At 36.2% G+C, this 26527-nt stretch overlaps 1 protein-coding gene across 1 annotated transcript in view; it reads left to right on the forward strand.

Annotated features, from left to right (window-relative positions):
- The first annotated feature begins 6925 nt into the window (after nucleotides 1–6925).
- Nucleotides 6926–26527, forward strand: part of plppr1 (phospholipid phosphatase related 1) — a 51703-nt gene continuing 32101 nt past the window's right edge. Inside the window, exon 1 of the mRNA XM_053516489.1 lies at nucleotides 6926–7089. The gene's annotated coding sequence lies outside the window, so the exon portion shown is untranslated. The remainder of the gene's footprint in view (nucleotides 7090–26527) is intronic.

The raw sequence follows: 26527 nt of genomic DNA on the forward strand, positions 1-26527 counted from the left end.
TATAGCATACATAGCTTAATTCATGCATTATTTAGGTTTGACATAAAATATGGATACCATTTAAAGACTTAAACCATAAATTACATTAAGGCTGTTCGATCATGCCATTACCCATTTGGCCTTATTGGCCCTGTCATTGACAAAGTGGTTCACTGAAATTAGTTAGTTTAAAATGGCACAATTTATATTCATTAATTGCAAAAAATCCACAGATCATCCGTCTGGATCATTAAAACATAGAAATCTCTAACACATTAATAGTAATCATAGTAATGTAAAAAAATGCATGGCTGGGATTAATTAAAACTCTGTTTGCTTGTTTTGTTTTATTAAAATATTTTTTGTCTTTTTAATGCTTGCAATCTTGAATACAGCTGGTAAATTTAATTATACTTCATTTGTAGTCTGCATACTGTACCTTAAGTAATCTGTAAAAGATCTATTTACAGTATGGTGGAAGTAAATGGTACACTTATTGAAACTGGAAATGGTACACTTATTGCTAATTTTACATACACTTAATTGTTTAAAGCCATTCATTTTTATTTCATCAAAAAAAAAAAAATACCCTCGAAACCTCATTGTAAAAAAGCATAATGTTTCTCTTTATGCGTTTAATTCAAAAGTCTCCTTCCAATTCTGTACCCTTTAATTTAAAGGCTTGTAAAAACAAATCAATGTACACCAACTGAGAACCTTTTGGACTTTATTTCTAAGTAACCTTTGGCAGCTTGTTAAACTACTGTAGGCTTGGTTTGGCACTTGAAAAGAACTTACTGTACAGCCAGAGATTTATGTTAAGGAATAAAACAACACAGGGTGTGCTGTGATGGGAAAATAATCATTGACAGTCTGGTGTGATGCAACTCAATGCACCTGTTACCACTTAGTACTTGATTATTGTTAGATATGAGCATGTCTTGTGTATTCTTCTTACAAATACAGTATGTATAACAATATGCCCTGTATAAGACGAGGCCCATCATTTTTATTCCTACAGCAAGTTTCGATTAGTAATTTGCCAACAAATACAATCACGTATTGTATGATTTACCCAGTTAATTCCTGCTTTTATTTACGCTATACTGTAGCGTAAATAAAGCAGCTATAAGAGTTTGAGAACCAGAAACTGAAAAGACCTCTATCAAAAGACCTCTATAACTTACTAACCAATACAAAACACTCACATTTTTTACTCCTTAATTGGTAAATGAATGTCTCCTTATAGAAAGCTTATTCATCCATCCATCCATCCATCCATCCATCCATTCATTCACCCAGATCCTATCCATGGCAACTTAAAGCATAAGGTGGGTGCTTTTTACCCTGGGTGGAGTCAATGATTAAATGTCATTCTTTCTCCACTTAACAGCATATTACTTTATCAATTCATTATTATTATTATTATACAGCAGTTAGTTCCGACTGAACAATTTGATTAGCGGAGAGGCATTCCACAAGTAATGATAATAGATGATAACAACACTAAATTCATTAAACTATATGTATCAGTCTTTGTCCAAGGTGTTTTATACTCTTCATCCTGTCACCTTGATCCTGCTCCTACCTCTCTCCTAAAACTTTGTCACTCTGCCATTTCTGCACCTGTTTCTCATTTCATCAACACATTTCTTACCTCTGCTTCATTTCCTCTGCCACTAAAAACTGCTGCAGTTACACCTGTGCCCAAAAAACCCTAACCTTGACTCCACAGTTCTATCGATCTATCGTCCCATTTATAATTTACCTTTCATATCTAAATTACTGGAAAGTTCTGTTGCTGCCCAACTCCAGTCTTTTCTAGTTGATAATATAGCCATAGTAAAGGTAGTGAATGATCTACTGCTTTCTGGTGATTCTGGTTCCTAGTCTATACTGCTGCTTCTTGATCTCAGCTCTTAGTCTCCCATGATTTACTTATTTCTCGTCTCTCTGGTCTGGGTATCTTACTGCTCTTTCTTGGTTTTCCTATCACTCAGATCAACAATTTTATATTTCTGTTAAGGATTTTCGATCACCCACCGCCCCCCTGAAGCGAGGTGTTCCCCAGGGATCTGTTCTTGGCCCATTATTATTCACAATTTACATAATCCCACTCTAAGGTCTAAACCTTCAACGCCATGGTCTTAACTATCACTTTTATGCCGACGACATTCAACTTTATTCTATCTGTACACCTACTCCATCTGCCCAAATTGACAAAATCTCTGCTTGCGTTAAGGACATTAGAGATTGGCTTAACTTAAACTTTCTGAAACTTAACATGGACAAAACTAAGATAATATTCTTTGAAACCCCAGCACTCACCAGCAACATTTCCACTAATTTCACCTGCGAGATGGCTGGCTTTCACATCAAAACATCTACTTCTGTCAAAAATTTAGGAGTAATCTTTGACTCCACACTCTCCTTTCAGCCTCATGTTAAATCTGTCAATAAATCTGCATTTTTTCATTTACGCCGCATTGCCCAACTGCGTCCTTTCATCAGTACCAAAGATGCTGAAACTGTCATCCATGCATTCGTCTCATTACGCATTGATTTCTGTAATGACCTTTTCATTTGTCCACCTGCCAGCTCCATCTCCATATTACAATATATTCAAAACTCTGCGGCTAGAATACTCACTCATACCAAACGCTCTGCTCATATAACCCCAATCTTGTATGATCTCCATTGGCTCCCAGTTGCCTACTGTATCAAATTCAAAATTCTTCTCCTTGTTTTTAAATCTATGAATGGCTTAGCTCCCACTTATCTATTTAATCTGCTTGCCCCCTACATTCTGACTCGTTCACTACGGTACTCCGATTCTGGCTTTTTTGCTGTCCCTCGTTACCGCCTCTTTTTGTGACAAAATTTGGAATTCTCTACCACACTCTCTCCCTTCTAGTAATAACATCTTAGTATTTAAATCTTTATTCAAAACTCACTTGTTTTTCGAATGTTACACCGATTAGTTAAACTGAACCCCTTTGGCTTATTCCACCTGTCCTCTGCATGTTTGTCTTTTTTTTTTGTCTATTTGTTGACTTAATTGTTTCTCTACTTCAGTACTGTTTGTACTCATTGTAAAGTATCCTTAAAAGGCGCTAATAAAATAAAATAATTATTATTACAATCATTAATTACCTGTTGGTTGGAGCAAGGGTGAATGTAGATCTGTATAGACTGTAGTACTAAGGACAAAGCAGGTCGCTGCCAAAATACATACAGTATTCAAAATCAGTATTTTAGCAAAAAAACACATTTGATAATGTCATGTCATCTTAACCCTTTTCCTACTTAACAACTGTGTTCAAATTTTGTTTTATGTACAGTATCACAGTTTTATTAACACATTTGATTGTTTATCTTATTATCCCAGCCATTCTGCTAACCAGCATAACAGCACTCCCTCTTGTATGATATTGCTTAATTAGCTTTAGATTATTATTACAAACACAAGAGGATGATAGGTATTCCAAGTCTCTGTGCGTATATTTGTTACTATAGAAACAACAACGCATCTAAATTAGTTCATTAATCAGTGATTTGCCTTGCAGCAGGCACTAATGTCGGAGCTTCTGTTGTAGAAAATTAATCAACACCTTCTGACCAATGCGATTTAAGAACTCAACAGAGCTTTGGCATATGAAAAAATCATTTACCTATCTACATGCAATTTCATACTGCATTTGGAATCTAATACAAGTCTTGATGTGACATTTGTTAGAAAATAGCCTGCATTTATTTATTATTATTATTATTTTTTACATTTACATTTTTTTTTTTTAGATCTCTACAGAAAGACTAATTTGAACATTTCAGTATGCTTACGGCAAATACAACATTTGATAACCGGAGGGCTCAACTGATTCCGCTGTGATATTGATATTGTAAGGACCACTAATATCTTAATAATACACAAATAAATTATTCCGCAGTGTGATATGGGCATTGTGATGTATGGGCTTATACTATTTAATAAGCATTTATGCAGGATTGAGCACAGCCTTAGGATACAAGAACCCACCAGCACTTGGCTAATGATTAAGCACAAAGGCGGGGAAGCCCCCCTGGCGTTGTAAGCAGGCCAGGGGGCGTGGTCAGCTCAAACACAGCAACATGCGCTAATCTACATTCCTCCGCTCTTTGTCCTCGCGCCTGCTGCAGCTATGGGCTATCTGACTGACTTCTCTGAATCGACTCTTTCACTAGTATGAATCATTCCAATCACCAAGAAATTCTAGGAAAACTAAAGGCATCTACATTGCTTACTCATGGATGGGAGAAGATAAAAGTAGTAACTTATTACTGAGTTTTAAACTATATGAAACAATTATTATAAACAAATAATAAGCCAAATATAAAAAAACTAACCAGATGCAAAAACAATAACTAAGTTGTAGGTATTTTGACTGCTCTAGTCCAGGGGTCGCGGCAAAGGTTGTTTTATTCTGGTTGCCGTTTCTGACTCAGCCTCTCGTTTTATCTGGGTTTGGGTTCAGCACTGCATCTAGTGGCTGGGGTTTGTACCGGTGGCAGCTGGTGCAAAAATTTTGGGGGGCGCAAACAAAATTAAAATTAAACTATTAATAATCGCCTGTAAATAGTCATTTGCCGGGTGATTAGCATCATCACTACTACTGTAGTATAAAATAAAGGCATGACACACATCGCATCAAGTCAGCCAGCTCCGCTTGTCATAAGAAGTGCTGAGAGTGTAAGCTCGGTCATGATGACTTGACCGATGATTAATTAGAAGATCAGGTCAATCATGTCCAAGCTCTTTAACTTTTTTCTTTTTTCGTCCGATCGCCTTGTGAATGGGATATTTTAGCAAAGAAATAGCTGAAGTTCCTCTAATATTTAGCTTGATTTCATGTCAATCATTATTCAATACATTAACTAACAATCTGCCGACCTGCTGGACTATTCTCAACAAGTTAATAAAACTTGTTGAGAATAGTCCAATAACATGGGCCAAAATATTTAAAAACAATATTGATTAGCTAAAAACAAAAGTGGGAGGGTTCGAAAAAAAGAATGATTTTAAAAAATCTAATTAGAGCTCAGCCTTAAGTCACATGCTTTTCAAAAATTTACGTGCCTACATAGACACTCATTTGTCCAGTGCGCCGCTTACACAAGCACAAATGAACGTAATACAGTTTTACTTTTTTTTTTTTTATTGTAAATAAATTATATTAAGAAATACGGCGGAATATTGTGACTAAATTACTTTATTTTATTATTAAAATAGAATAATAATTATGATAATTAATTACATGTTAAAGTAGCATTCTTCCCCGGCCTAACTTTAAGGGGGTGGCGCCCCTGCGCCCCTTATTGACCGGCCGGCACTGGGTTGTACCCGGGCCCTCCACATGGCACGCAGGAAACCTATTAATGAGGCACCAATGGTAGTTCAGTGATTAATACATTTGATGTTTGTCTTTTGTTCTGGAGATTTTTTCTGAATGGCTGATGCTTTATTGATTTATTAATGTGTTCTACTTAAAATCCACCTAACTGTCTCTTTAATTAAACTAAACCGAATTAAATGGTCAGTAGCCTACAAAACATGACTTTTCTGTTTAATTAACCAGACTGATCTCAGTAGTCTATGAAGTTTCTACATGCAACATTTAGTATTTTAGCACTTTAACAAAGTCATAAATATATCCATATATATATATATATATATATATATATATATATATAAGGTTAATGACATTAGTCTAGTGCACTTTCCAAAGTAGGAGATTTTGTTTTAATTAAATGTCTGTGCATCTTTTCATGTGCTACAATGAAAGGTCAAAGCACTAAATCAGACTTGTAATTATTGTGGTAACATGTCCCACTGTTTTAACATTTTATATCTTACTTTCTTGAACTGCCCTCTTACTTATGTTTCTTCTGTTTGATTTTTTTTTTTGTGGTGCCTGAATAGGCATGTAGGTGTTTTTACTCTTATAAAGGTTGTAAATGATGATCAGTCATGTGTTGCATTAAGGCTCACCTTAATTAACCTTTCCTTCAATGATCAAGCAATTCCACCTGGCTTGGGAAACAATACTATATAGTGCAAAACTAATGACAAAACATCACTTTTTATAATATAGTATTATGTTATATTTCAGGATCAAGGGTTTGATTCCCATCTCTAGTTTTGTATACCTGGGGTCATACTTTTACAATGTTAATCGAGGTCATGCACAGTGGCGTAGTGGTGAGCACCGTGGCCTCGCACCTCCACAGTCAGGGTTCGATTGTGGTGGGTTTCCTCCGGGTACTACGGTTTCCTTCCACAGTTCAAAATATGCGAAGACAAGCCCTGCAAAGGGCTTTCGAGGGTGTACTCCGCCCTGTGTCCTAAATCTCTTGAGATAGGCTCCAGGCACCTGCTACCATAATAAGCTGTTTAGAAGATGAATGAATGAAGTTGAGGTCATGAATACAGTAGCATGCCATCTGAGGCACATCTCTCTGGGGAAAAGAAATTGATTCATAAAGTCGGTTATATGGAACCGAGTCTTTATTGAATCGAGCAATATTAGCCTGGTGACAAATTTGAATCCCAAATGCATCCGCATTTACATGCGTTTGTATACAGTCACGAATTGGTGTCTGAACTACAGCGAGCGAATCGGAGAATCTTTTAAACATTGTAACATTTTAATTTACACATCGTGATCGCGTGCGCGGTTCCAATGCGCAAATCAAAAGTAAAAACAATTAAGATTAAAAAACAAAAAACAAAAAACAGCTACTGTTGGTGAGTGACTTTACATTCGGGAAACGACTCACTTTTATAATTTCTCACGACCTTCTGGAACTACAGTGTATGTGTGTTGCATGTGGGTTAGTTGATGTGTGTGCGCGCGCCCGCCCCCTACACTCTCTCTCCTCGTGCCTGTGTGTGTGTGTGTGTGTGAGAATATCAGCTCCTCTAGCGTTCACCGCGGTGTGTAATCAGCGAGCTGAGACTCGGAGACGACACTGTAGCACCAAACCCACCATGGAGTAGTTCTTCATTATTATATATTTTTTTTCTTTGATGGATCGTGCATCCTGGTTGGAGTGTAAGGAGACAGCAATAGCGCGGTAAGTTGAAAGATGAGCTCCAGCGCGAGCTCGGAGGAGCGACACGATTCGCTGTTACAACCTGCCATTGTGCATCGCGTGCTTTGCGCGTTACATCTTGATTTCCGTGTTAATAGATTCGGGAGACTTGTTGTGCACGAGATCGCATCGTTTGTGGAATTAAATGTTCAAAAATCAAAGTCATTTTTTAAAAATGAGGATAACTGTAGATTGCATGTTAGAGACGAGCACGTTTCCCAGGGAGCTTCCCCTGTGTGACTGAGGAAGATCCACACACACACACACACACACACACACCTGTCTCCATAGCGTGCTTCGTGCGTGGAAGATTTCCATGCATCACCTGAATTGTTGTGTATTTTCATTTTGTTGAATGTTTTTCCAAATCACACATCATGCATATGTTAAATATACCCTCCTAAGCAGTTCCCTTGGTGTGGCCCAATGAGGAAACCCTTAAACATCTTGTAAAAAACAAACAAACAAACGATAATAGAACGTTTCCTTAAAAAAAATGTTCCATCAAATGATTCATCTAAAAAAAACCATGCATTAACATTTTTACTCTATAAGTGAGTCGTTAAAACCAAGCAGTGTGTTGCTAGATATACAGTAGATGTGAAGCTTGTAGATCATTGTTGAAAAGCCTTCATCATTCATTTATCTTCGGTTACTGCTTTAGTCAGGGTTGCAGTTGATCTAGAACCCATTAGGCGTGAGTCTGTGAAGCTTTAAATGGGACATCAGTCCAACAGTGCACCATACACACACTGTCATCCCTTTAGTGCACTCTCAGGCAGTTATTCTGCTGGCCTGTTATTTGGTGGTGGAAGGACACTGGAGAATCCTGACAAAACTCACACTGTAAACTCCATGCAGATAGTAACAGGAGCTCAGGATTGTACCAGGGACATTGGAACTGTGTGGTTATAATGTTATTTGTCGCACCTTTGTGCTGGATTAAAAATCCTTATTTACTGTAAAAACTGTTGATCTGTAAACATCCTCCCATTTTTAACCCAAATGTTTCTCCAAACCATAGACCATGCACAGGTTAAATAGAGTTCCTTATTGTGGACCTTACATATCTTCTCAAAACTAATAACATAATGTTTCATTCACACTATAACTATTGATTAATCTTAAGAACCATGCACTTGCCCTTTTGCACCATAAGTGAGTTGTTAAAACCATGCAGTATGTTGCTAGATGTAGATGTAGTTTTGAAGCTTGTAGATGAATTTTCATTAAGCATTTATCATTCAGTCATCTTCGGTCACCACTTTTGTCAGGGTCGCACCCGTTGAGCGTGAGTCTGTTAAGCTTTTAATTGGACATCAGTCCAACAATTCACAAATGTTTCTCCAAACCCTAGACCATGAATAGGTTAAGTATAACATCTCAAAGAGTTCCTTGGTGTGGTCCAATGAGGAAACCCTTAAATGTTTGATCAAACACCTAACCTGATAATATAATATTTCCCTGATGCAAAAACGTTGCAAGTACACTATTCAACACTCGAACCATTGATGCAACTAAAGAACCATGCACTAACCCTTTTGCCCTATAACTGAGTCGTTAAAACCAAGCATTGTGTGCTAGATGTAGTTGTGAAGCTTGTAGATCATTTTTATAAAACATTCATCATTTATTCATCTTCGGTCACCGCTTTAGTCAGGGTCGTAGTTGATTTAAAACCCGTTAGGCATGAGTCGGTGGAGCTTTGAATGGAACATTAGTCCAACAGTGCACACACTTTGTCACTCCTTCAGGGCAATTTATGACGGGCAGTCATTCTACTAAATACAATGGTCACCATTGGCCTCCATGGTTCCTAGGTGGATTAATGGACTTATTGTACTGGCATGTTATTTGGTGGTGGAAGAAAACTAGAGAATCCAGATAAAACCAGCATTTCTGCTCGAAGAACATGTGAAACTTCTCACATACAGTAATCGGAGCTGAGGATTGAACCAGGAACACTGGTTGGTAATTCTGTGCGCTGCACCATCATGCCTGATTTAAAAAACACTTGGTCTTTTAAACATCCTTCTCTCGAATGCTTTATAGTGAGCTTCTAGCTCCATGTTTAAGCCGTTTAAAGATGGCTTTGTCACTCTGTGAAGTACTCTCTTTACCTGCTTTCTCTTTTGAATTGCACTTGATGACATGATGGTGGGTATAAAAAGCATTACCTTTTGGGAAATAGGAAATTGTGGAGCTCATGTGAGGACGGGTGTAATGAGGTTAATATTGGGTGGAAAGGGCATAGCGGCTGTTCTGTTTTCTTCAACATAAATAAGGTATAACACTAATGCACCAATCCCACTTTTACTATGTTCAAAATTAAACAAATATTAGAGCTTGGATATTATCTGGTTCTGACAACCTCTTAAGCTTGCAGAGACTTGGCATGGTTATTTGGAACAAGATAGGGAAAAATAATGAGTAAGATCCAGGTGTCCTTTAAGACCGTTTATGCACTCTGTTTATGTGCATGATCTGGTCAAATTGTTATGGCATAAAACACAACATGGGATTGAATTGAAGATGCCAACCTACAGTAAGGCCATGTCCACACCTAACCGATAAGATTAGTATAATAAGATTTTTATCTGCATTTTTGACCTTTTGCCCACATGCAAATTCAGTTTTGGTCGTTGAAAACTGAGCTTTTAAAAAACTCTGTCCAAAGTGAAAATTTTAAGAGCTTTTGGTTTGTTGAAACGTTACCTTGTGTGCCGATGATGTTATTGTCTGTGTACCAGTTGATTTGATGTCAGCTTTCTTTATGAGGATATTTTGTGCAATGGTGGACTTGCGCTGCTTACTGGACTTTTTTATGCGTGCACATACACACAGTTACTCACACATTACGTTCACGAACAGAGGTGCCTACAGTACAAAGCTCACTGCTACTACATACAAAACTCAGATGACACAGACCCCACAGACAGCGACGGCGGTTTTGGACAAGACCCTTCGGACTTCTACATAGCGCAACCGGTAATGTTTTGTCTAGGCTTCTGATTGGCCGCTTGTTGATTAGGGATGCTCCTAACAGCACTTAACAGGGCGTTTTACATTTTCATGTGGACAAAGATATTTTTAAAACAGAGATTGTGCGGACAGAATAATTTAAAAAAACAGTGGAAAAATCTGTTTTTAAAAATACCTGGCTACGTGTGGACAGGACCTAAGCAGACACCAGTTCAACGGTTTAGACTAATATCAACCCCAATACTGGTACACTTTATTGTAACGTTACTTCCTATACGCTCGGAATCATTTATGAAACTTATGAAAATGGTAGTACCATAATCAGATTTGTTATCCTGTTGGCATCCTGGTGGGAGTAAATTATTTGAAGTTTGTTTAGAATTGTAACAAAATCTAAAAATATATATAGAATTGGGGTATTTAAAAAATACACATTGAATTGGCACCTGGGTGTCTCATAATATTGACTTGGGTGTTCCCTGGTGATTCTCATCCCTAGTGTATGCCATGCTGGTATGTAAAATAAAAGCTGCCTCATTAACTAACATAAACAGTAAGGCAGAACATTTACTTTTGAGGCTCTCGTTTAAACCGGATTATTATTATTCTTTTTAAATCTATTATTATTATTATTATTATTATTATTATTATTAATTTCTTTCTTTTTGTTCACTTGTTAATTAAAGGTAGGAATGGATTCCCAGCTCTTAAGTACTCTTTCAGAGCGTACATTTTCTTGACTTGGTGTAATCCCTGCATCTGGAAGACAAATCTCTGGATTTTGGTTAATCTCAGTTTGTGCTGTCAGGCTAACCCTCAGATCGTACTTTCTAGAACAGATCCCTTGGGATTAACTGCCCTACACTGTTTCACTGGTGTTCCTGCTAGAGCACAGTCCTTATACCCCGTCTCACTCTAGAACTGAATTCTAGCCTAAATTTATGATACTACCTTCAACAGATCAGATAGATAAATGATGTGGATTGAGAAGTAATGAAATCATGAAACAACAGTAAATTCACCGCGATGCAGAATAGAAACCTTGGCTTTTGTAGTGATTTAGTGACCAATGTAGAGATCAGACATTTTCCAGATATTTTTATTAAACCTACCGCACAACCACATTGAGCAGCCACATACTGTGTGTGAATACTAAGTGTTCAGTTCAGGTTGTAACCACATCTCTTCCTGGTTGTCTTGGTGGTTATCTGGGTTTTTGTTAACACATGACGCTTCAGGAAGGCCCAGCTGTTTATATTAAGAGTTCAGCACAGTTTGTTAATATTTCCTTGTCAAACACACCTGCTGTGTGCTAATCTACTAATGATCAAGTTTCGCAACTGTGTTTAAGAAGGCCAACCACCAAGCTTTTGAACCATGTGGAGAGGATCACTTAAGGATGAAATGTGAACCTGTGGTTGTGGTCAACCATATGTTATACTTCAGTTTGCTATTGATTGGTTTAAGAATGAGTTTTTTTTGTACAGTAGCTTCATGTATGTTTTGTTTCTAGCTAAAGAAAATGTCTTTATTTATCCAGCTTTTAGTAAGAAAAAATGCTTCTTAATTTTCAATGGCTAGTTCTGGTCCAGGTAGCATTCCAAGAGCGCATATACATTTAGTGTAATTGCATTGGAATGTTTCACAGTTGCTTTGCTCATATATATATATGGGAGTTAGTGGCCTCCTCGTTAGACATTTTAAACAATAGCTTGTTAAGGAATAAAACTTTAAATGCAAAAGGAAATTCGATTGCACTTTAACTGAAAGTGCTCACTTTCCATTTTTTTTAATCACAACACTATCCTTCCAACTGTGCCGCCCAACAGGAAGAATAACCAAATCTCAGTATTCTTATCTATTTTTGGCCGTTTACACCTACACCTCATTAATTAGAACTAGGGACTATCTATCATATCATTTATTATTTAGAAATTACTTCATGAGAGCAAGCCTCCATGTCTTCCTGACAGTCATCTAATGCAAAATTTACTACTGTATAGGATTAAAGGGTACTTAGGGTACAGGTTCTCTGTGGATTACAGTACTGTAGATATTTTATCCTAACTACACGTATACAGTAGGTACAGATGTATGTAGTGTTCCTTATATACAGGCCATATTTCTATACAGTACTTTATAAAACATGCAGTACTGTGCAAAAGTCTTGAGGGCACCCCACATTTTTCTCATATTAAATTAAATTAAATAATATAGATTACAGATACAATAAAAAAATTTTTTGTTTATATAAGATCCTCAGCAGCAACCTCATTTATATTAAGCATCACAGTATAATAATTATGGGCCTGACTGGTTCATAGTATAAGAGATTCATAGGATGATTCATGGGTCACTGTGTGGCTTAACAAACCAAAAACCTACTGTAACCAACCAAGGATAAAAAAAAAAAAATCTGGTCAGGTACAGGGACCGGACAAAGACAAAACTTACCAAAAAATTAGAGCCAAAAAAAGTTCTTCAGGAAGCCTACGTTAAAAATACAAGAAACTCTGTATGAGTTTGTGGCTCAAGAGTGCACAAAACTGTATTGTTGAAGATTAAAACAAAATACAATTCTGGACATGTTTCTGACTCAATAGCCTGCTCAGTTAATGTTAACAATGGACAATGCTGTTCAAATGATGGGTCGTCCCCATCTCATACATTTCGATACAAAACACAATTTTAATTCAATTGAACCGTGGGAAATAATGAAATATGAATATAAGATTTTTCTTCAGGTAGGTCACTGAAATATATATATATATATATATATATATATATATATATATATATATATTTTATTTTTTATTTTAAATATATATTTATATAAATATAAATTTAATTAAATTTTTTAATTGTTAAAAGCGCTATATAAATAAAATTGAATTGAATTGAAAATGAGTTAAATGCGGTTATAACAGTTAGTGGTGGGAAGTTGGGAAGTTTGAATTAATTAAATTAAAGACAAACAATGTTTGCTTTTCATTTTCTATTTTTTTAACACACAGCCATGACTAGGATACCACCTATTCTTTGTAATCCCCTAAAAAAAAAAATAATTTATATATAAATTTATATATATATATATATATATATATATATATATATATATAATATTATACTTTGCTGCATTGCTCTGTTACTTAAAGAGGCCCTATTATCAAATATTATCTTTCATGCAGTGTGTCATGTAGCTGTATGTGAACATAAACTATCGGCATAATCTGTGACGCTGACAGTGCACGAGAAATAAAGTTTTGGTCTTTAAAAAAAAAGGGTCAGCTCACATTCGCCTAAACGAGTCGTTAGCAAATCTATTTTTACTCTGTTACGGATGCATGTCACTATATAACATATTTGCATAATTTCCGCCCACGTTCTACATCGCGAACAACTTGCACCCCATCTTAAAATTAACGTTACCACACTCTTGTTATTGTTTATTCAGTTATGGTCATGGGCGTTTTGTTTTTCCACACGCGCTGTAGCAGTAGACCAATCATAGCGGGCCGCTATTTAACCAATCGCAGCAGTGAGGGCTCACGGAAAGGAGGGGTTTACACAGACTGAATCTTCGAACTGCTTCACACGAGTCGTTTAGGAATCATTTAGAAATGGTGTAAAATTCAATCTATTTTTGGAGAAAACTAAAGTGTTTTTTGACCTTGCATACATGTAAACCTGTTTTAAGAGACATTAAGCAATATTAGAAACCTTTAAAAATGGCATAATAGGACCCCTTTATGTAACATAATTGAGTTTTCTTGCATGGAAAAAATTACTCCAAATGGTCCTTAACTAGTATCCATGTTAATGATACAGTATGAGGACATTGAGGAGATTCTAATGATTGACTAAAATATATATATTTTTAAATGAATATACTTTCATTTATATTGAAAGATAGATATTCAGTCTATCGCTCAAGTAACATTGTTGTAATTTGAACGATCTTAGCAGTCAGCATCACAATATAATATAATATAATATAATATAATATAATATAATATAATATAATATAATATAATATAATATAATATAATAAAAAGGAAAATGTATGAGAGAAGGCATTGTTGTTCTTCCCATGATTTGTAGAAAATCCAGATGTTTAGATTATGCAACTTCCTGTTAATATAAATGACAAGATGAATGTGCGATGAGACAATAAAATGTATATTTTGATAAATCATGAACAATCTTGCTTAATGCAAAAACAACAGTTTTGGCTAAGTAGATTTTAAAGCATTTATATTTCAATAAAAAGTGTAATTATAGTTGGGTGGGAAAATGCTGGTTAACTGTACTGTATGTATATTGTAGAATTTTTAATATAGTTTATTAATGCTTTAAGATATTCAGCTAATTCATGCACATATATAGATATGTGTGTGAAGGACACTTTATGTGTACTTACAATTCATTTTACTTTTACTTTCCATTCAGGACATTTACTTTACAAATGTAATATCAGTGGACACAAATGACACTCTGATATAGCTTTTATTGAACTATAAGTGATGGCGCAGGGACTTGTGGAAGACCATGTTTATCTAGTGGCTCAGTCGTAATAAAAACCCCAGCGGTATTGGAAATGTGATAAACCGTGCAAGATCTAATGCTGCTCAGGTGTGACGTCGAGTGCACCATTGACTAGACTCCAGAAGATTAATGGCCCTGAGTCTGCACAATAGCAGGTTTTACATATCCACGGAGAACCCTCTGTTCTATCTCGCACACTAATTCTCTGAGGCAGTTAACGTAAAACACCTCAGTCAAGTTTTTAATTACCCAGCGCTTGAATTGCAACGCAGGATGCTGCGTTTCCCTGCAGAACTGCTTTACCAGACACACCCTGGATTCCCTGTGTGAGTCAGTAATGGATTTTCTCCTATTGTTAGATTGTGGTAAATGTAAATAGATATTAAAGTACGAAGGTCTTGAGGCGTTTCATTTGTGTGCGGAGCTTGCCTTTCACGCCAGCCAAAAAAAAATGATTTATGCAGAATTCTGCTTGAGCCCCTAGTTAGTATGCCTTCATTTCGTAAACAGGTCAGATGGACACGTATAGTATTTCATCGAAAAAATTTGGTTATTTTTTGGACTTTTTAATGAAACAGGAAGATTTTGCACTACAGTGGTACCTCGGCATACGAACGCTCCACTTCATGAATAACTGAAAAGAAATTTGCGTTGCCATACGAAGGTTAACTGAGGTTTTAATGTCAATTTAATTAATATTTTACTTTATTTACTTGTCTTTTCTAAATGTTTTGATTCGTTTTATATGCACAAATATGATTATAGTGTTGCCAATTAGTAGTAATGATGATATTTTTGAGTGGCTGGATTATCTGCATTTAAATGATTTCCTATGGAAAAAAATATTTTCGCAATACGAAAAAACTCGCCTCTGGAACGAATTAAATTTGTATCCCGAAGTACCACAGTATTTCTTTCAATTCCAATCCTATAAACACTCTCCTATAAAAACCATGAATATGATCAATAACAATAGTTTATTAGGGTTTCTAGAACCAAGATCTCAGAATCACTCCTAGGAATCGTGCTCAAATTTATTCTAAACAGACTGCTCCACTTACAACTGTTTAAACCCCCTATAATAGAGCTCTGTAGGACTGTCATAATCTGATCAAAATGATTTTGAAAGGAAAGCGAAACTGGAGAGAGGATGAGAGGAGGATGTAGTAAATGTAAAGAAATAATTAAAGTAAAATTCTGCCCTACTTTTACTTCTAAAGATAAAAATTGAACAGAGGCAATTTGTGAAAGCGTCAGTGCCCAGCTTTCAGTCTGCAGCCAGGAGTGTGAAATACAGGGATCAGCCGTGCTAATGAAGTGATGAAGTGCTTCTTATAGCGCAGAATCTCCAAAAAACTGTTTGTACGGTCAAATAATTAATTTTAAGTAAGTGATTATTTTAATGGGTGATGCCCACAACTCCATGAATGCTGCATGTCTTTGGGTGATTTCATTAAGGAAATGTATAATCTTTGTTATTGAACCAGTTACATACTACACAATAAAAAAAAAAGTATTGCATTTTGTCCAAATGTGTCTTTTATGAGCTCCATGTCACTTAATGTTACTAAAACGTCTCTCCGCCATGTGTGTCTCTGCATGAACACCATTTCCTCACTACTCCTAACCAGTTAGGACACCTCCGGAGCTCTCTGACATTTTGGTGGAGATGGCAGTGATTTCCTATTCTAAGAATTTTGATAAATAACGTCTATTCCTTCTCCTGAAAAGTAGATCAAAATAACGTCATTCTGAGAATTTTAGCCCACTTAGGAGCGATTTCCTACTCTGAGACGCTTAGTAAATACTGTCCCTGAAATAATCTATAACACAGTACCTTTGATTTTGCATGTGACCTAAAGTTACAGGTTTTTCATTCATTGTTGTCTAATAGTTATTAATCCTATAACCAGTGCATGTAAAACTCTACTTTCTTTTGACTTTCACAAAAAAACAAGCAAATCAAACAAAAAGATCCGCTGTGGCTCAGTGCTTAACACCTCTGTGTCATGCTTTTGAGGCGGGTTTCTGGCAGGTACTCTGGTGTCCTCTCACAGCCCAGAGACATCTGTTGTAAGATGATTGGTTTCTTTACATTGCCAGAATTGTGTGTGAGACTGTGTGTGTGCATGCATGTGCCCTGAAAAGCGTTGGCACGATATACTGTATAAAAACTGGACAAACTTCTGTGATGTCATCCATAGGTTATCTGAAGAGCATTTCTGAAGCTCTGTTTATCGGCATCCTAGCCGGCGCTGAGTCTTACCTTAAATGGGCATATGGGCTGGGGAACGTCACCCGGCTGTTTGTTGGAACACCTCCTTACAGGACCTCAGTTACCCCAAGCTAGCTGGAAACACTAATGTGTCCTAAGTTGATTTATATCCTAGCCTTACTTCCATTTGAACCTTACTTCCATTGAAAACTCCTATGTTGTAGTTTAACTTGACACAAGCCACGAGTCCAGTTAGCTGGTTAGCTAAAGTGATGCCTAGCCGACACCTAGTGGCCTTCAACTGCAATGTAGCGGTCACTCGAATCGGCCACATCTCTAATTATGCATACTTTTATGGCTTAATATAATGTTAACTGAAAATTTATGTAACAAGGTACCAAGGAGGAAATGTAACTTTGGAAACCAAAATTTTTTTTTTCTTGTACCAGGCTGCAAAGATTTATTTCTGCATTTAACATGGGGTTTATGGGGCTTGACTCACTTTTAAAGACTAGTGGTCATTCAAGGTACTGCACATTTTGGCACTGTCGCAATGGTATTACAGTATATATTAGAACCTGAGGTTGCCTCTTGTTTGGCATCCCACCCAGCCGTCCTCTGCCTTGTGCCGTGAGCTCCCTGAGAACCTTTTACCATTTTAAACGGGTGATCCAGTGTGGTTGGAAACCACAAATTACAATAAACATGACTGTCTCTACTATCATTGTATAAGTACAATAAGACTTAACGTTTTGTTTCCCAAAAAGGTTTGTTCTATGCATTTAAAAAAAAAGAAAAAGATAAAAAAAAATTGTTATGAATTTCCAGAAGCTGATTGTAATGGGAAACAGTGACTGAACTGAGATAATAACAGTTCAGTGCAGCACAAAAACTGTTATATAACTCTAGCACGACACACAGTTTTCTCCCATTAACGCACTTCACAAAAATAAAGACACCATCCAAACTAAAATATTGTATTTAACACCACAGGTCATATCCATAATATTAGCCTTTTTGTTGAGTTGTTGAGTATATCACAAAAACCATTATCAGTGGAGGGTAGAGCATGAAGTCTATTGCTACATAAAGTCTCTCCTTCTGGGGATTTAACTATGCATCGATGCACACCTTGGAAACCTATAAATTTTTTAGTTCTATAGTTGTCCATGGTGTGCATATTTTTTTTCCTACCTTTGAATTACTCTCCTTTTCAAGGCATGCGTAATTATTTACACATTAACTCAGTGAATTTATAATTCTTTCTTGTCGATATGGTAATCATGATGTCACGTTTGGCAGCAGAGACTGACGCCTGCATTTTTATTACGTTTATAATGACCTCATTACCTCAGACATTACCTCAGCAGTTTGTAATGCATCAATATTCATTTACTGATGAGTTAGTCATGCAGAATACTGCTAGAGAAAAACAAAAAAAAAGGCTGCTGTTGATGATGATGAACTGTTGAAAATTACCCAGCACGTGAATACATGGGTACAATCATGTACCTTTAGTGCTCCTGAGAAATTATTATTATTATTATTATTATTATTATCCTGCACTACATTTGAATGGAAAAAAATCTGTCTGCACTTCACATGGTTTGTTTTTTCCCACTTGTCCCTAAAGGAGGTTCATGAAACTTGGTGTCCATGATTACTGCCTACTGCTATCACATTACCCTGATGGCAGTCACAGAGACTTGCTGATTTACTGGGTTCAGATGGGAGGTGAGCCATTACCAGTCCCTCAGGAGAAAGGCTGATCACAGTGATACATGAGCTGTCTAGAGACAGATGTAGAGATTTGATGCATCTATGAGAAACGGGAAGATTCCAAAGGTGACTTTGTCTAATCATACCACGAATCGAGAAATCTCAATCTGTAGCTTGTTAAAACTGATTGCTCATTTATTTTTGTTCCTGTGTGGAGCTGATTGATCGTTTACATTTTCACTGATATCCAGTTGGTAATGTTCTTTATTAACAATAACAATATGACGACTATTAGTGCTGCACGATTTGATTAAAAAGTCACAAGTTTAGTTTTAAGTCTTAAAAGTCCATGGGTCATGTTCAGTAGGCTATATGTTAATTTCTGACTATGAATACATTATTTGTAACAAACTGCAGCATTTTGCAAGTAGATAACTGCATGGGCCCATATTGTGAATTTAATTTTTAAGAATTCTCTGGTATAAAATGTAGTTCATGACTAAATTAAGTTATGTGGCTGCAAAACAAGCTCGTATCATCACCCCTCCACTGCTGTGACTGACAGGGGGTGTATACAGTAGTGTTTTTGCCAAAATGCTGTTTGGTTTTCCCAGACATGGCACTGGGCATTAAGACCAAACGACTCCTGTTTAGTCTCATCTGTCCATAGGACATTTTTTCTAGAAGTCTTGTGCTTTGTTCCTATGTAGTTTTTGTGAAACTCAAGGTTTTCCTTCCATGTTCTTTTTAGACAGAAAAGTCTCTTCTAAACAACCATACTTGTTCAGTCTTTTTCTAATTGTGCTGTCATGGACTTTAATATTTTACATGCTCAGTGAGGCCTGTAGGGTCTGACATGTAGCTCTTTTATTTTTATTTCTCTGAGCATTGCACGGTCTGATGTTGGGATGAATGTGCTGGGACGACCACTGCTGCTCTAAGGCCATTGCTTATGCCTTTCCCTCTTGGCATTGTGTTAACACATAGCTGAATGTTGTAAACCAGCAAACTGCCAAAACCTCTGCTTTTATAGAAGTGTATCCTAGATACAGGGTCGCAGAGAGCCTGGAGCCTATCCCAGGAGACTTATGGCACGAGGTGTGGTACACCCTGGACATGGTGCCAATTCATCGCAGGGCACTAGAGGCCTCACTTTAAAGAAAACTCTCTCTTGTAGGTTTTCAAATAGGAACTGTTTAGTTGTAACATTCTCAAGAAACACTTGAGAATTGTAAGCATTTGCAATTAATGTGAGATTTAGTTATGTATCAATAATCTCGAATGAGTTACTGTAAATTATGCAATATTTTAATAATAGATGCTATAGAATAGGCTATTTATAACATACACACCTCCTGTCCTTTAATTCATAGATATATAGCCTTGATGTTCTCGTGCTAGACTGATAGTAAGAGGCCAGCTGTTTTTTTCCCCTTATTTAGGTCATAATATATTTTAGTGGCATAAATGTGCAGTACTGTATAATGGCGATATAATGAAATTAGTTACACGTGAGCATTATTAAAAAATAACACCGTTCAAAAATAGTAGATTTATTGTAAGCTATGAAGAAAGGTTAGGTAATATTTCCAATATGAGCAAGTGCACAGAAATGAAAGATGCTGTTCTTTCTTTACAAGAGCAACGAGGCTTGCTAAATCTGTCCTGAACAGCTGCAGCTTCATTTCCCTAAAGATCGAATGCAAAAACGCTGACATTTTGGTCTAAATCCAGAATGCCAGCACAGATTTTTATATCAAATGAATCATACTGTTGTTTAAACATTGTTTTAGACCCTTCATAAAATGTCCAGCAAGTATCGGTCTAGTACAGCTGACAGAAACGTGTCGTGTTATGGTGCTGACAGAAGGGTGTGTCAGGGTAACAGCAGAAGGTGGATTCTAGTTCTGATATTTTACACATTGGTGGTCTGGGCTTACACATGCACTGTCACAATTAGGGAAAAAAAGCCTTCTGGTGGAGCTGTGCCAAGGACATGTTAAGAAATCACAATGACAGTAGGCATTTTGAACAGTGAGTCATATCAGCATTCTGCACTATTGGGTGCAGGCTTTTATCTGAAGTGACTTAAGAGAATCAAACGCATAGTCAATGACAACTTTTGATCAAAGGTTTCTTTCTAGGTTTTTCTAGGCATTATTAGATAGAAGCAAGTAGTGATGTTTTTTCTAAAACAATTTTTTTTTTTTTTAACAAATTTAATTTTTAAATTTTAAATTTTATTTTTTAAATACAACCAGGCATGGAAAAATAATAGCTCAATGTAGGGAGCATGCATCTACCATCCTACTTAGTGTGTTATTATTTTTTTTTTAACGGTATTCAGCCAAGCATGGCATGGTGGCTTAGTGGTTAGCACTTTGTCATCATTTTATTTATTATTTTGTTTGTTTGTACTCCCTGTGCTATGTGGATCTCCTCTGGATACGCTGGTTTCATCCAACAGTCCAAAGACATGCAGGTTAGACTAACTGGTGTTCCCAGATTGCCCGTAGTGTATGATTGACAATTGGGTGTCGAGCTGCCAACTCAACCCCATAAGTAACTGCTACAGAAATGACGGACATACTGTATCTCCAGGGTGGGGCTTACCCCTCACCCAAAGTGCCGGATGGCACGTGGACGGACCAAATACCAAAATAAATTTTCCTACCAAAACAAAAACCAGCAGAAGTTTCCCTTACAGAAACAAAAAACAGTGAGAAAAAAAAATTCCTGTTGTTTTTTTTATCCACTTTTTTATTGGCCAGGGTTTAACCCTTGGTTTAAACACTGATTGAAATACTTGATTGCCCAGGGCACTAATTGAAATTCAACATTTCAAGACTTCCCGAGACTTTTTAGGGCCCATGCACTATGACATTAGCCCTATTACGTCATAGTGTGAAGGGCCCGCTTGTTCTTCTAAGGATTCTTTTTTCCAGCATCTGAAGCGTTTTGGGTGTCTTAACCTGCTCAAAAAATCATAAAAATCAGCACACGGGTTGGAATTTGCCGCCATTAAGACACCTGAACACTTGGTGTGATGCTTTTTTTCCAGCATCCGGGGCTTTTTTCTAAAATTCTAAATTATGTCATAATAGTATTGGTATGTCATCTTTAAATACATGTGCCCACTGTGTTTTTGGTGTGCCCGGCAGCGATAGCACTGGTGCTTGGGCCCGATCATTGTTGCTTGAAACTATAGTTTACTTTTGTGATTAAATTAATTAATTGTCATTTTTACATTGGGAATCAAGGTATGTGAAGTTACCATATATGGTTCTTTGCCTGTCTATGGAAATAACTTGTCCAAAAAGTGTACATATAAAAATATGTCTAACACAGATGAAGTTAAATACACTTATTTAAACATAAACACGTGGGCCAGTGTTTCACTGTCTAGGTATCAATGGGAAGACAGATCACTAAAATGTGCAGAGACATCAGCCACTGACCCCACCACTGAAAAAATGTGTGCACAAGGCACATTCATGTGACTTTCAATCGCAATGTAGCGCCATAAACAGGCTGCAATACTACACTTGCATAAATGAACATGTGCATGGCTTTTCTCCTAAATCTTTGTGGGTGTATCACATTTGTGCTCGCTAATTTTGGAATTATTCTCACATTATTCTGTGTTCTATTGAGCACGCATTTTCAGTATCATGTTCGTTTGATTGTGGGAGGCAAAATCATGACAGAGATTAAAATTCGATTAATTGTGCAGTTGTGCAGCCTAGAATATGACTGTAAGAATGTAAACTGTATTCCATGCTGTTTGTTTACAAAATTCTGATGTGAAGGAAGTTGACCACAACTTGCCCTACAGAAATAGTCTAGCGTATCCACCTTCATACTAAAAAGGCAGGCAATCAGTTATTTGCATATTTTACTCAAGTCGCAGCTTTTGATTTATGTATTTATGTAAAAACATCTAGATTAAGTCTAGAATATTAAGATATATAGTTCACGATACCTGAAGGGCCTCACCTTTCGCATCTCTGTAGTATCGCCTTGTAACAGAGGAATATGACTGGCTGGTATTTGCGGTACTCCCTTTTTCCCCAAACAGGAGGACTGATTCAATTTCCAGGCATCTGGGAATCAATGCGGCGCAATTACAAACAGAAGAGCCGACAAATGAGCGCTCGAACAAATCATTGTTAATTAAGTCGTTTTCATTTGCTCTTTTAGTTGAAACCACCGCAACAGCTTGTGCTTGTGGTTGTTGTGTAATCATGATAATTTAGTGTTTCATTCTGCTTATAATGTATATCCTGCTTGATTATTGTGAACGCATTTAAAATCCAGTGGTTCTCTTATGCATTATTTACAGTAAGTTCTTACTCTGGGTATGTAAATAATTTATTTAAGGTTGTTTTCTCATCATATCTATTTTATGTTTTGTGTAAATAAATATTAAATATATTTTACACTAAATCGTTATGTATAAATAAAAACATTTTAGCATGTATTTATTGACTATACATTTACCTTATTTAATATTCTTTCTTACACTTTAGAATATATATATATATATATATATATATATATATATATATATATATATTTATTTATAAATTTTTTTTTTAGATATATATTACGTTTTTTAAAAATATATAATTGCACTATTCAGGATAAGAATACACCATATCAGCCCAGCATGTTTACTTTCCACAGGCAGAGAATTTTATCATCCTTAACTAAGTTGAGTCTCACAACCTGATTATTTATTACTTTGTGTTTTCTGTTAAAGACAAACCTTTTTGATGGATGTAGACTAAAAGCCTTAGCAGCACAAACATGTTCAGCAACCCTTTTTGTTGAGTCTGCTTTTGAAATTGTTATTCAGTATAAACATGTTTTTTTTTTCTCCCCAAAGTATGTGAATCTTTTCATTCAGACCACACACTAAATTACAGCTGTCTTGTAGCATTTTGCATGTGATTTTTGTTCTTGCTTTCATCTACTGTAGATGAGATGTTTATAAGATTTATTCAGCTTGAATAGATTTACTTCAGGTGCAGCGTTGAAGCTACTTTGCAATTAACAATTAATGTCAGTCTGCAAGCTAATCATGATACATAGCAGCTAATGCTACAGCCATGCTACTGTTTTGTTAAAGTAGCTAGCTTACCTACAGTACAGTATCATCTTGATGGAAAATAGCTAACCTCACTGAAGCTTCTTTTTTTATTTTATTTTATTAAATCTACTTTTAATCTGTAATTAACAGCACCTCATATGCTCAGAGCATAAGTATCAGACACATCTCAATATTAACCGTTCAAAGGAAATTATTGCATATTTTGGATGTTTTCAGCATTGTTTTACAATGTTAAAAGTAATAAAAATCAGGGTAGACCAAGGTGTGTCCAAACTTTTGCCTGGTGGTGTACTGTATGATCATACTTTTCAACACTGCTTGTTATTTCATGTTGGATGACACTAGATACAGTATTAGTGGAATTATGCAATATTTAATAGCTAAAGAACTTTCTAGTATCACTGAAGTCATGAGGGCCAGGGGTAGCTCAGTGGTTAAGGCATTGGACTATGGTTCGGAAGATCCCAGGTTCAAACCCCACAACCACCAAGTTTCCACTGTTGGGCCCTTGAGCAAGGCCCTTAACCCTCAACTGCTCAGATATGTAATGAGATAAAAAAAAAAAGGTAAGTCGCTCTGGATAAGAGCGTCTGCCAAATGACTAAATGTAAATAAATATGATTTTACATTAAATCATGAAAGTAAACAAAGATGGCTGCCTGCTTGACTGTTCAGGAGTGAGCTAAGATCACTGCATGCTAGGAAGTTCCATTGTTCCTGTGCAGAGATAGTGGCGTATAATTTTGTTTGAATAAATTTCTATTAGAAATACGACTACCACTGTTTAATGCCTGGTTACTTTTTGTCTCTCGTGCCAAACCGTGCGTCACTCTTAATGAATCTAATGAGATGATGAAATGGGCCAATCTCCCTGGGTATGAGAAAAGCATTCTAATGAGAGTAAACTTCGGGAACAGCAATCGGGTCAGCTTGTGTTTGCAACCAGAAGTAAGGTTGTGTTGATGTGCTAGCTTGCAGTGCATCTCTCTTTAGTCTGTCTGTTTGGTCAACCAAGCTTCCCAGTGCATCTCTTGGTCTGCCTGTGTCTTGTTTCCCAGCCACTTCGAGAGCTATCTTATGTTGAGAGCGAATTACAACTATTTATTAAGTTAATGAACTCAAAAATGGCAACAGTGTTATAAACTGCAGTTTAGAGAAGATTACCGATTCACTTATGATCATGTCCCTACACGAGTCGGTAGTGCTATCAAAGTTTTTAATCTTTTCTTTTCAAGCATTGACAGTGTTGGGAAATTAATGTCATTCTTAGTAGATGTGTGAATGTAAATGTTTTTAAGTATATAATATATATATAAAAAAATCATGTGTATATTATACAATATTATATGATAATATATTATTTATTATATAGGATTATAATATATAATCCATATCGTCCTTTGAATGTAAAATATTCTTGCGTCTTGAGTCTAAGGTGCAATAACATTGTGACGCTGTTGTTTAAGTGATTGCCATGGTGCGGAAGAACATCCCAAAAAAATTTTATTCACTGATCAGATACAGTATGTAATAGTATATGGCTTTTCCAGTAAGCAGGATTGCATGACATTTGAAAAAAAGAAAAAAACCTTACCCAAAGGAAATGAAAAGTGCTTCCAAGGCTGGTTGACCTTGTGAAAAAGCACATTAACAACCTGTTGCAAGACATTTCAGCTTTCAGCTTCATCACTGATATTTGGACTCGCAGCAGTGTCGGTGTCGATGTCCCTCATCAGTTTAACAGTGCAGTGGATGGGTGAGGATTTTACTCTGCAGAAAGTCATTTTACATGCACCATAGTTTCAGGCAATAGCAGGTATATTTTATGATATTTTTCAGACTTGGGACGTTTCAGAAAGTTACTTTATATTGTATTCTGGGACACTAGAAATTGCACCCAAATTAAATTACTTGCACCTATTCTTAGTCTGGCAAAGAGTGGTATTGATGCATACTTACCTGTGAGTTATATAGAACTGCCCAATTTCCAAAAGCTTAATGTTAAATGAATGGTGTTAAAGATGTTTCTTGATGTCGAAAAAGTTTCACTTATCATTTTGTGTGCTTTATGTTCCTAATGTGACTGCCGTGCTAAATAAATCTTCCCCATGAGGCTAGTTAGTACTTGATTTAGAAAAGAGGCATATTGAGTTTCAAATGATTTCCTGTTTTTTTTTTAAACCACTATGCATGGATTTCAGTTAAATTAGCCAGAAAAAGAAAGTTACAGGGCAGCGTGGTGGCACAGTGTGTGGCGTTCCTGCTTCAAATCTTCTGGATCCCCATTGTAGGCCCGAGCTTGGCTTTCTGTGAGTATGGAGTTCCAGCATACAGCTTGCATTTTCTTTATGAATCTGCAATGTGGAACCAGCAAGAATCCATCATTTAAATGTTTATAGAGTTTTCTTCATTTCATAATTCCTGTAAGAGGAAAGGAAAATCCCATTTTGATATTGCTGTATTTTCCACAGCCACAGCTGTGCTGAGTTCATGGCTTAACTATTATTTTATTCTTATGTTCTAAATAATTTCAAACATTTTTGCACTAGTGAGAAATTGAAAGAAAAACAGCACTAGAAATACTACAGTTCTAGAAATTAAGATACATGCAAAAGAGAAACAAAGCTTAAAAATAAAAATAATTAACACAATATAAAGTAAAAATAAAACAAATTAACCTACACTTAACTTAAAAGTAAAAAAAAGTAAGTGTTTTCGTTTATACGCGCAGGCACTGTGTGCGTTTTTGCAAACAAATGAACCTGCACTTTACCTTTAAAAAGTAATAACATAAGTTGAAACAGGCTGAGGGAGAAAATGGATTTTTAACCTCTATAACGTGTGTT

Source organism: Clarias gariepinus, chromosome 17 (assembly GCF_024256425.1).
Source record: "Clarias gariepinus isolate MV-2021 ecotype Netherlands chromosome 17, CGAR_prim_01v2, whole genome shotgun sequence".
NCBI lineage: Eukaryota > Metazoa > Chordata > Actinopteri > Siluriformes > Clariidae > Clarias > Clarias gariepinus.